Source organism: Tenrec ecaudatus, chromosome 14 (genome assembly GCF_050624435.1).
Source record: "Tenrec ecaudatus isolate mTenEca1 chromosome 14, mTenEca1.hap1, whole genome shotgun sequence".
Classification (NCBI taxonomy): domain Eukaryota; kingdom Metazoa; phylum Chordata; class Mammalia; order Afrosoricida; family Tenrecidae; genus Tenrec; species Tenrec ecaudatus.
Window position 1 is genome coordinate 27,404,508 of NC_134543.1, and position 9,736 is coordinate 27,414,243.

The following is a 9,736-nucleotide window of genomic DNA, read 5'->3' on the forward strand; positions in this document are numbered from 1 at the left end:
ACCAAAGAGAGGTACAGCCAGCTGAGAGGTTGACAGCTCACCCAAAGGCTGTCAGTTCAAACTCACTGCCAGGCTCCTCAGAGTAAAGGCCTGGTGGTCTGTCGCTAAAAGCTTGCAGCCCCGAAAACCCTGAGGCATGCTCTCCTACTCTGCGCCGTGAGGGTCAGCCTGGTGGTTTCTGGGAAACATGAGCCTGGATTGGGGGCAGTCTGCATCCTGCTGTCGCAGAGAGGGTTTTAGCCCTGGGGCAGCTGAACAAGATGGTCCTCCACAGACCCTGCCTCCACCTTCTGATCGCTTCTCTCAAAGCCCTGCCACACGCCAGTTCATGCACGTCCTGCGTGGGCGAGTGAAGCGTGAGTGGGTGTTGAGTTTTCCTAAGCAATCCACAGGATGGCGGCAAAAGCAGAGAGGGTCTCATTTCCCAGGGGGTCAGCCAGCGTGTGCTGCAGAGCTCAGCTGGGAACCTGGAGGGCCCAAGACTTCTCACCTGGCCAAACAAGAGGCTTGAGGGCGTGTCCGTGAACCTTTCCTTCTAGCATATTCCCAACTGATAGGACGAAAGGGAGCCATTCCTACCAACAATGACTGCCAGGAGCTGTCGATGTAGGAAGTGACCTCCCATGATAGAGGATTGCCCATGGCCTCTCTGTAGGCCAGTGCTCTGGGTGTGCCTCCTGCAGCCTCGGTCTCTGCCAGCCTCCCCTGTACCTCCCCTCTCCTCAGGACCATTCTCCAGCCTGTCTGGTTTCCTGGGGAATGTTCCACCCCACACTCACCAGCTCTCTGGCTCCCCTGCTGCTGTGTGGGTGCTGTCTGCTAACTCCACTGCAAACCCTGGGGGGCAGGGGTCGAGATGGAGGGTCCTCGCCTGGGTGGGCATGGGTCCTGCTGCCACGCTCCCACAGGAAGCGCCCTTTGTTACGCTCACCCCGTCCATCACTGATTCCTCAAAGCATCCTCACCGGGCCTGTTGTCTTCTCAACCCCATTGCCATGGATCGAGTGGGGACCCTACAAGAAGGGGGGAACTGCCCCTGTGGGTTTCTCAGACTGGAACTTTTTCTGGGACTAGAAAGCATCTTTCTCCAGATGAGAGTCTGGTGGTTTCAAACCGAGGATCATGCAGGTAGCAGCCCAGCACTTACCTGGTGCCATCACCAGGGCTCCTGCCTGGTTTATTACGACTCCTGTTTTCCAGATGAAGGTGCTGAGCGGCAGAAACGTGTCTGAAGCACCCTGCTAGGAAGTGGCAGCGCTGGGATTCAAACCCAGGCTGCCCGCTCCAGAGCTTGTGCTTTCAACCCGCACGCTTGGCTGTGGGCTGTTGCAGACACTCAACAAACGGGCTGGGCGGCACTAGCTGTTTGTCGTCGGCAACAAACCCAGAGGCTCGTGCTTTGAACACATCCAGCAGTTCTGTGGAAGAAAGGCCTGGCGAACTGCTTCTGTAGAGATGATCGCTGAGAAAGAAATTCTATGGGGCTTCCCACTGTCACCGTGAATCAGTGTTGGCTCAGCACTGTGCTTCTTGGTCGACGCCCAATAAACTCCCTGCTGAAAATTAGCAAGGGAGCCAGCTTTCATTCACTCATTCATTCAGTCAAGGCATTCAGTGAGCACCTATTACGGCGTCCCTGGGTGGCTGCACACGGTTAAGCACTTGGTTACTAACGGAAAGACTAATGGTTCAAATCCACCCAGAGGTGCTGCGGGAGAAAGACCTGGTGGTGTGCCTCTGAGAGATCAGAGTGAAGCACAGCTCTGCTCTGACATACATGGGCTCCCCATGAGTCTGAGCCAGTCAGATGGCAGCTGGCTGCACGGAGGAACAGGTACTGGGGCCCTGGAGAAAGGAACTAGACTTGACCTTTGTCTTCACAGAGCAGACAGCGCTGCACAATCACGCAGACTCTGCAGGTGAAGACAGGCTGGCTTCAGAACCTGGGAGGTGTAGCTGACTCCCTTCCATTGATGAATGTGGGCAGGTTGCCCTAGAGCAGTGGTTCTCCACCTTCCTAATGCCGCAACCCTTTCATACAGTCCCTCAGGTGGTGGTGACCCCCCAACCATAACATTATTTTCATTGCTACTTCATCACTGTCATTTTGCTACTGTGATGAAATGGGCGACCTCTGTGAAAGGGTCATTTGACCCCAAAAGGGGTTGCGACCCACAGGTTGAGAACCACTGCCCTAGATAAAGCCACGTCTGGAGGCTGCGTGCCTATGAAGGCCTGAGGGCAGTCCAGGTGGAGCCCCTACCCTAGGGCTCAAAGACAATACCGAGCTGAGTCAAGAGGCCACAGCTATTTCTGAGCTGCCACCCTCGGTACAGGGACCAGGAGCCTGCAGCAGGGACCAGCGTCATCCACGCCCCGAAGAACAGGGCAGGGTAGCACCAAATGACCCTAAAAAGACATGGGCTCTGAGGAGATACAGAGTTGAGAAAGTTTGCCTGAGCCACGTGGGAAAAAGAGAAGCTCCCAGGGGCTGGCTGGCAGGCTGGCGGATGGACAGCTTGTGAGCCTTGCTGTATCTTGCTGTCCTCCCCACTGGGAAGTGGCCTTCCTGCAGAGGTCCAGGCAGGGAGCAAGTCACTGGCCTAGAATCTTCCAGAGAAAAGACGGTTGCTTGTGCTCTAAGTCTCCGTCCCAGCATCCCTGACCCCAAATCATTGCCCCCTGGCCAGCTTGTGACCCTAGAATCCCATCATCATTTTCTCCTTAAAACACCTGATGCATTCTGTCCCTCAAAGGCCTTAGTTTCAAATTCTGGGAGGGAGTTGCCACGGACACCTCGAATTTGCTTCTTTTCCTGCCTGACCGAGTGCTGCTGAGAGTGGAGCCCAAAGGGGGTGTGTTTAAATAGAGGAGGAGAGCAGAGCCCCAGGCATGAGATGGAGGTGGAGGGACTGCCAGAGCAGTGGGAGGTATGTGAGAAGAATATTTAAATGAAAAAAAAAAAAGCTTTCTTATGGAGTAGTCACTAGTTTGGTTTTTTTTTTTTAATCATTACAAAAAAGAGCCATGGGACAGGACCTCAGGCATGGGGCAGGAGCAGGGCCCAGGTGCTCAGGACTCGGGGTGGAGTTCATGAGTCCCTCCCATGAGTTTCTTCTGGAAAGACCACGGGACTGAGTCCACACAGCTCAGTGGTCCCTGCTGATCCCTGTGCGGGCTCCAGAGGGTGTGTGGCCGGGCAGGATAGAGTCCAGGCGTGACAGCCTTCCTCTATACCACACACCACATCTCACTGTGCTCCCCATCCCCCACGCACCCAGTTCCTTGTGCGCTTCCCCCACCTGCCCGGCCCTCTGGCGCCTTGTTTATGGGCCCTGCAAGGCCAGTCTTCCCACCTTCCTTCCACAGGGCACAAGCGCCTGGCACGGTGCGCTGTGCTGCGGAAAGGCGACTCAGGGCACACACAGTGAGGCTCTGGTCTCGGGTGGACACGCAGGCGTGGGGATTGGCACCCACTGCCTTCGAGGGGGCCAAGCCAGCAAGGGAGGGGCGGTGCCTGCTTTTAAGATGGTATGACGGGCTGCTCCCTGGGCGCAGAGAGAAGCCCAGAGAAGGGCAGCCAAGAGGGTGCCTCCCCACTGGCGCCGGCGCTAGGCCGAGAATTGCTCCCCCGCGGGTGCTGGTAGTTGACTCCAAAGACGCGCCCTCCCCGGTGAGCAAGCGCCCTAACCCGCACCTCCGCGGCACGGGTCCCCAGCCCGACCCCGGGAACCCAAAGACGCAGGGCTGCGCTTCCCAGGGCTCGCCGCCAGGACCCGCTGCTGTGCCTCGGGACCGCCGGGAGAGGGCGCCGCCGAGCCGGGTTCGCACCCCAGGGTGTCCCCTTCTTTCTCAGCGCCACCCAAGGAGACAGGGTTACAGACCTCGGGGGACAACAGAGCCTGGGGCTAGAGGGCTGCTGGGTGGTTTTTGGTTTGTTTGGTTTTTTTGCTTGCTGACCACCTGAAGTGGGGGACAGGGGCAGCAGGGCAAGATGGGGGGTGGGCGGTGGCAGACTGGTGCTCACTCTTCTCACAGTGGTCTGACCCAAGTTGCATGGGCCTGACCGTGAAGTGGGGCTGGCCAGAGAGGAAGAGGATGGAGCAGCAGTGGCTCTCCGAGCCGGAGCTTCTCCTGGTATGTACATACGTGTACACACATACACACACACCACCACCCCAACATCTGCTAGTACTTTCTTTGTCCCCATAAACCGGTTCTCAGCCTCAGACTCTGCCGGTTCCCTGTGCGGAAATGCTTAGTAAGGGATCCTGAAGACGTTCCTAAGGCTTAGGACCTAAGTGGACCCTGCACCCTTCTCCAACAAGAAGGCGATTAGTTTGAGCCCCAGGCCCTACCTCCAATCCCCAAGTGGATTCTCCGTGCAGGGACCCTATAGGGCCGAGTAGAACCACTCTATAGGATTTCCAAGGCTGTGAATCTTCCCGGGAGCTGACTGCCGCATCTTTCTGCCTCGAAACTAACCCACCTTGCCACCAGGGCTCCTTTGCCCGGGCCTTTCGTATGGCAGGGCCTCAGCAAGGTTTGCGACTGGGTGGTGGGGTGCTCATAGCTGAGAGGGGCGTGGGGATTACACACCTGGCCCACTGGGAGCAGGTGCCAATGTTCAGCAACCTTGAAAGCCTGTGGGCAGCACCTGCGAGTTCTGGTTAAAGGGCAGGTTCACGGGACCAGTAGGACTGGGTGGGTCCTGTCAATTTTAGTGGTTGCTATTGCCTCTGGTTAGGGGTCACCCTTAGGGTGGCAGGAGTGGGGGTGGGAAGGAGGAGGAGGAGGAGGTTGTTGTTGTTGGGCTAGGTGTGAGGTGACAGGGTGGGGCAGGCAATCCACCTTGCTGATTTATCTGTAGCTGCCCCACCCCCTGGCTGTCTAGCTGGCTCTAGAGAGGGGTGGGGCCTGGGCACTTGGCAGGCTTGCCACAGGGCGTGTCCTCAGGAGGGCTTCTGTTCTGGTGCAGCAGGTGTGAGAGGCAGGTGGGGAGCTGGGCTGGTTTGCTGCCAGGGTCTGGGCATGCTGGTGGAGGCCTGGCCTTGCAGGGACCCAGGTCAGCAGGCTCTTCTCCCCATCCCCCAGCCCAGGGAGTGGTTCGCCTGCAGTAACAACCCTATGGTTACTGTTGATGTACTCAGCTCTTTACACGGCAAACCTGAAGCGCTGGTGGGCAGTGGGTTACACTTTGGGCTGCTAACCGCAAGGTCGGTGGTTTGAAACCACAAGCCAATCCTCTGGGAAACAAATGAGGCTTTCCACTCCCACAAAGATGTCTAGTCTCAGAAACCCACAGGGACAGTTCTACCCTGCCCCCTGTGGGTTGGAATCTACTCAATGGCAATAAGAATACATTTAAATATAGCGATCTTTTCTTGATGCCGTCAAGCCCGTTCTCACTCACAGAGACCTAGAGGACAGGCTAGAGCTGCCCCTGTGGGTTTCTGAGATGGTGTCTCTTTATGGGAGTAGAAAGCCTCATTGTTCTCCCTCAGAGCAGCAGCTGGTTTCCAACTGCCGACCTTGCAGTTAGTAGCCCACCTCGTACACACTATGCCACCAGGATGCCTTCTTTTAGAGTACATGCGAATCACACAAATGAGGAAACAGGCCCAGAGACGTTATCTAACTTGCCAGGATCATACAACGACCAGATCAGATCCCCAATCAGGATATTGCCATCCACCAGGATGCTCCCTCTTTGGGTCACAAACAGAGTAAACAGGGGGTGGGGTGGGGTGGGGACTGGAGAGGGGAAGTGTGACAAGGAGAGGTCATTTGAGCAGGCTGGGGGTTAAGTCAGTTCCCCCGGGAGTACCTCCTGAGTGTGGTCTACTTCCCTAAATAGTGGTGCCCACACCCACCCAGCAGCCCAGTGGTAGAAAGATGGGGGTCTCATGCCCAGGAACGCCGGTGGGGGGCGCACTTCTGCTCTAACCCACTCATCTCCCTGCGTTGGAATCCATCAGGCAGCAGCGGGTGTGGCTCCAGTGCTTGGCTGACTGCTGCCTGCCGGCTTCTGCTGCTCTTCATCCCTTTCCCGGCTAAATTCTCTAAGCCCCACTACGCGCCCAGGTGAGCCCAACATGCCGTTCATCCAGAGCCCCTTTGGGGGCCTTGGCAAGTGCTCCTTACGCCCCTGGTCTGACATTCCTAGGAAAGCAGAAGCCTGCTGGTGAGTCACAGAACAGGACCGTCCTCTCTCCGTGCTTGGGTGTTGGGGATGGGCTTCTTAGCTGACAACACCCCTGTTCTCAAGTGAGCAATGTAGCATGACCCCAAAGATGTCGATTACCTGTCTTTAAAACTAGAAACAAAGACTCGTCCCTTGCCCGCTTCACACACCAGATTCAATGTAATCCATGCAGTACCCGGATGTAGTAGCAGTGAGAGCCTTGGCTTTGTGGTCGTGTGGCTTCAAGTCCATTCTGACTCCCAGCAGCCCTGCAGGACAGAGGACTGCCCGGTAGGTTTCCCTGGGCCTGAGCTTGATGGGAGCAGACAGCCACCCCTTCTCTCCTGCGGAGCAGCAGGCAGGGTCCAAGCCCAACTCTTCAGATAACCGCCCTGTGCTTGAACCACTGCACCACCAGGGCTCCTTAGGGAAGCTTCAGGAACCAAGGAGACTTTCAGCAGAAACAGACATCAGGGTTTGATTTAAAAACAAACAAAAAGACAAGCTCACTCTAAAACAGGGTAGAACTGTCCCTATGGGTTTCCCAGAGCCATGTCTTTCTCCCTCAGAATGGCTGGCGGTTTCAAACTGCTGACCTTGTAGCTAGCAGCTCACTACCCCACCAAGCTCCAGCCAAGGTTTGATAGTGAGCGTGTGTGTGTGTGTGTGAGAGAGAGAGAGAGAAAGAGAGAGAGAGAGAGAGAGAGAGAGAGAGAGAGAGAGAGAGAGAAAGAGAGAAACTGTGAGTGAGGACCAGTGCCGAGGGTTTGCACAGGTCCCCCAGGTGGGGGCTTCCTGGAGTGGCCTGTGCCGGTTGATACCTGCTTGCCTCTGCCCCTGCAGGTCTCAGGTCAGTGTGACAGCGAGGCTTACCTAAGGCCCCGAGGTCCATGGCAGGGTGTTGATCCTGGCTAGCTTAAGCAGAAGCTGTACTGACGCCAACAAGTGCCATCAGCAGGACAGACCTGCCCTCTGTGCTTGGCAGGCACTGCCCACCGAGGCCTGTAGGCCTCTTTCCCGGAGCGTCTTCTCTTCTCCTGACTTTGGGGCACTTAGTAACTGTGGGTATGATGGTGCTTTCCACCCATCTCTCTGCAGGGAGGCCGGAGCAGGGCCAGGTATTCCTGGCTGGAATTCCAGCAGCAATCAGCTGCCCGCCCGCCCAGGCACAGGGCAGGCCCCGCTGTCCCGCACAGCACGCAAGGGCCTGTGGGTTGCTCCAAGCCAACAGAGGCCCCCTGGGCACTGTAAACCTCAAAGACCAAGCACCCCTCAGGACCACTGCCCACTCCTGGGGCAAAGGGAACCTTCAGGAACATTCAAGGCAACTCTTTTCCCTCTCACGGTCCGCCACTCTGAAGGCCTCGCTCAGAGCTCATCGTTCAGCCCGGCGTAGGCTCTCACGTGGCTGGCCTCGAGATCCTGCTTCCAGCTTCCTTTCCTACCAGCTTCCACCCACTCACTGTGTTAACTTCAGACGCCACGGGCTTTTCGCTTTTTCTCGCTCGTCTCCTGCAGCTGCTGTAATTTGAGGCCGGAACCGTGCAGGCTGTTTGTAAGTCCCCGAAGCCTTGCATAACCAGCCTTCATACAGGGAACTTGCTGGGAGAAACGTGTTCTTGGGATAAAGGCGGAATTGGGAGAAGCATGCCCGCGGGATCGTGGGACTTCATGGACCCCAAAGGACCGCTCCTCCCCGGAAGGCAGCCAAAGAACATCTGCCCTGGGGGACCCTCCACACACTTCCCATGAGCTGTCGGTGAGACTTGGTAGAAGAACGTCTTAATTGCCCCCAGGAAAGCGCCACCCTTGATGGGCTCAAAGCCATCCATCCCTAGTGGGCACTGGGGCAGCCTTCCTCAGTGAGTAACCTCAAAACACTGGGGAGACATCACCTCACCCCAATCTCAGGATGCCCAGGGAGCAGCCGGACTGGCCCCGCTGTGGGGCAAAGGGAACGCAGGCAGCCTCTTCCTGCTGTCATCTCCAAGCTCTCTTCTTGGGTGGTGGGTGACACAGGAGGAAGACCTCACGGAGCCGGCGCCACAGCATGTGCCTAGTCTGTGGCTCTCAGAGATGGTTTTTCAGGACTGCAACTGTTTAGAAAAAGCCAGTCTTTCCCCCTGCGGAGCTGCTGGGGATTTCGGACTGCCAACTACGGGGATCACAGGCAAATGCGTAACCACTACATCACCAGGGTTACTACTAGTCTGACTAGTTACAGTGGACAAAGACTCCTTGTAGTGTATGCAGAGACACCACCCCCAGTTAGGGGGAAGAGAACCAAAGTTACGCAAGTGACATACTTTCTAAAACATCAAGGCAGCTCCGTCCTTCACCTCTGAGGCAAGGAAAGAGCTGCCTGGAGCTGCCTGACCAGGGGAGGCGAGGATCTAACTCCTAAATACTGTCCTTTTGGGGGAATAAGGACTCGTGGGTTCAAAGCTGTCTTTCATCTGGGCAGCAGTGAACCTGGGCCAAGAGCCCCTGTGGCACAGTGGTCAAGTGCTGCGCTGCTGACCAGAAGATGAGTGGTTAACCAGGATGGCAAGGGCTCAAATGTACCACTTGCTCCCCAGGAGACAGAGGTGGCCATCTGCTGCTCCTGGAAAGGTCCACAGCCTTGGCCTTCCTAGGGCGGCAGTTCTGCTCTGTCCTACATACAGGGTGGCTCAGAGCCAGCACTGTCTCCATGCCAGTGGGTGGTGGGTATTGAAACCAGCTTCAATCACATCATCATCAGAAAGGTTAAGTCAGTGCCAGTGGGCTGGGTGCTTCTAACCCTAGAGTGAGAAACAAGTTGAAAATCTGGCCAACACAGTAACCTAAATAAAGCCAGCCGGTCTGACCACCGCTCACATTGGTTTCTCAACCCCTCGGGGGCTCAGCCCCTCAGCATCTCCGTTCACTCACTGAGAGATCCAGAGTTTGGGAAGTGAGCGCGGTGCCAGAAACAAGTGTCCAGACCCCTCATGGGCACTGCACAGCAGGTGGTCCTCGGGGGACGCGCTTCTCCAGGGGGTCTTTCAAGGGGCCAGACTTTCAAGTGACTGGGTTTTCCTCAGCCTCCTGGGATCCACTTTGTGAGGGGTGTCCACCTCCTGTACCCCTACTTCTGAGGGTAGGGTGGCCCTCTGAGCTTCAGGAGGGGCCTTCTCTGGCCATCCTTACCCATCGTTATGTCCTTTGATTCTCGGAAGGCGCCCAGCTGTGGTTGGTTGTCACTTAGGAAACTGTGTCGGGCAGAAATAGTGCTCTAAGAATTGGACTGTGGCACCTCCCCCCACTCCCAGGCCTTTGAATGAGGACCCGGTTTTCATTTTCCCCTGGGGCTGGGGGCCAGCTGTCCTGGGGGCAGGGGAGGATGCCCCCTGGGCTCCCTGAGGAGACTCAGAAGTTTGTACGTGTCCTCAAACTTCTCTTTGTGAATGTGTTCAGATCTGATGTACAGACCAGGGGGGTCTGCTCCTCTCAACTCTCCCCACCTATCCAAAGGACACTACCTTCGGAGACTCCAGGGGACACTGCCTGCATTTCTTGAATTCACACCGT